Source organism: Alosa sapidissima, chromosome 15 (genome assembly GCF_018492685.1).
Source record: "Alosa sapidissima isolate fAloSap1 chromosome 15, fAloSap1.pri, whole genome shotgun sequence".
In the NCBI taxonomy this organism is placed as follows: Eukaryota; Metazoa; Chordata; class Actinopteri; order Clupeiformes; family Clupeidae; genus Alosa; species Alosa sapidissima.
This window is the reverse complement of record NC_055971.1, coordinates 33208485-33210984: the sequence shown is the minus strand read 5'-3', so window position 1 is coordinate 33210984 and position 2500 is coordinate 33208485. Positions and strand designations below refer to the sequence as shown.

Here is a 2500-nt window from a genome sequence, read left to right as displayed (position 1 = left end):
TGAGTGCTGTGTTTGATATCCAAATGTCTCTGTGGTAAATAAATAAATCGTTCTATTTGTCTGCATGGCAAATCTTTTCTTCACCATTTAAATACAGTTTTTCTTAGTCGCTTTGGTGCTTTTCATAGATCAGAATGAAAAGTCTCATAACTATTAGTTCAACCTCCACAACATCTAGTCATTTGTGCACATCATAGTAGCAATTTCTCCTTCCTCTGAACAAATTGCAAATGCTTTTGAACATGTATTAGTTGCTATGTCATGTCAGTCAAAATTAACTATACTTATGGATGCTGAATAGTCGTTCCTAATGAAACTAATAGTCTTCATTTCATTGCTTGAGTCATTGCGGGCCAAGCAGCGAAGCATTGAGTTACTAGCTTTTCCTATTATTACACTTCCGCCATTGGAGTCTATGGCAGCCCATAGAACTCTACAAAAGTTTCAGTGGTTACAAATTTCATCCGATTTTCACAGAACTTGGCAGAAATGATCTTCAGACCGAGCCACACAAATGATACTTGTCAGATTTTTGAATTTCAAGTTTATTTGCCTGTGACAGCCAATCACACATGGCGACGATGCCGACTAACAGGAAGTGGGCTAACATCTCAGCTACGCTCTAATGTATGAAGTCCATACTTGGTACAGGGATTTGGTATCTGATTGTAAGGACGCACTAGGAAATTGGCATCATTTGGCCTCTATAGGGGGCGCTGCAATACAGGAAGTGAGCTTGTATCTCAGCAACGCTTTCAGGTACAAAGTCCAAACTTGGTATAAGGACATGTTACCTGATTATGATGACGCCCTAGGAAATTGGCATCATTTGGCCTCTATAGGGGGCGCTGCAATACAGGAAGTGAGCTTGTATCTCAGCAACGCTTTGATGTATGAAGTCCAAACTTAATACAGAGACAAAGTAGCTGATTGTGAGGACATGCAAGGAAAGTGGTCTCATTTGGCCTCTAGGGGTGCTGTAATAGACAAATTGAGCTCACATCTCAGCAACTCTTTGGTGTATGAAGTTCAGGGACACGGTAGCTGATTGTGAGAACACACAAGGACATTGGTGTAATTTTCACCTCTAGGGGCACTATAACAAAGTAAATGAGCTTATTTCTCAGCCATTCTTTATCCAATTGCCCTCAAACTTGCTGTTAGTGCTTGCTCATGCCATGGCAACTCCATTCCTGCTATAGCGCTGCTTGGCCCCCACATTGCTGCTTGCAGCTATATTTACATACAAAATTGGTCAACTAGTTACATATCAAATTCTGTCACAATGCTGTAGAATTGCAAAAAGCATATACAGTAAAACTGTGAAACGTACATATTCAGTGTCTTGTACTCACTTAATCCCCTAACTACATCAATTTGTAACTTTACTGTAGTTTTCAAATGGCTGTACAAGTGTATGGTGCTGTCTTGAGCATTTTCAGGTAGTGTCACCGAGTTCTGACATTTTTTGCATGCGAAAACACTGAGAGCATAAACTGTCGTAATAAAAACATGACAAAGCCATTTGACTATCTTGTTCATAAACGATGGTGTCAAGACTTCTCATTTTGATGACACTGGCAGTTTCATTGACATAAATACTTGCTTTTGAGGAATGGACTATCCATTTTGAGCAAGTGACGGGCTTTTGCAGGTTATCCACTAGGTTTTGCAGTTTGCACTAATTGTTTTGAGAAATGCACTAACTGATGTGCAAATGTTAATAGTGATGTGAGAAAAGCACCAAAGCGACTGAGAAAAACTGTAATGAGAATAACCAATTGTGTCACATTGTAGCCCTCTCGTTCTCCATCTATCAACTTCTGGACTTCTGCTCTCTCTCTCTCTCTCCATCTCTCCCTCTAACCTTCTTTCTCTCTATATCCCTCTCTTTCTCTCTCTTCTTCTAACCCACTCTCTCTTTCTCTCCATCTCTCCCTTTCTCTCTGTCTTCCCATATCTCTCTCTCTCTCTCTCTGAATTAGAAAAACAGTCACTATTGAAATAGAACACATTCTGGTGTCATATGATGTAAAGACACACACACACACACACTAGCTGCACACATAATGACTGATCATGTGGCCTGCTGCATGCTATTTCTCCTTATTTCACACACACAAACACATTCACTCAAACATTGTCGCACCAACTTACACACACACTAATGCCCCAGCGCACTTTCACCCACGCACACACTTATTGGCACACACAAAGCTCATCTATTCTATCCCGTACAAGACCATCACACACACACACACTGCTGCATTGTTGTAGATCTGGCCGTGACGCGGCGCATTATGGTTGCGGGATTATGGTTGGGAAACGGGCCTAAGATGGATTATTCTGTTGGGAAACGGGCTGACGGAACATCTTAAACGCAACAAACATTTTGTACTTTGTACTAATCTATTTCCGCACACTCTCCGAAGAGAACCGGCAGGTCACCGGTATGCCGCCCCGTCATCCCCACTGCTGTCTGCTCCCCGATGGCCTCTCC

At 41.7% G+C, this 2500-nt stretch overlaps 1 protein-coding gene across 3 annotated transcripts in view; it reads left to right on the top strand.

The window, feature by feature from the left end:
- The window catches only part of LOC121683997 (2-acylglycerol O-acyltransferase 1-like), a 5315-nt gene extending 5285 nt beyond the window's left edge, over positions 1-30 (top strand). For all 3 annotated transcript variants that reach the window (XM_042063892.1, XM_042063894.1, XM_042063893.1), the window contains one exon: positions 1-30. This exon is cut by the window's left edge and continues 254 nt beyond it. The gene's annotated coding sequence lies outside the window, so the exon portion shown is untranslated.
- Positions 31-2500: the final 2470 nt, after the last annotated feature.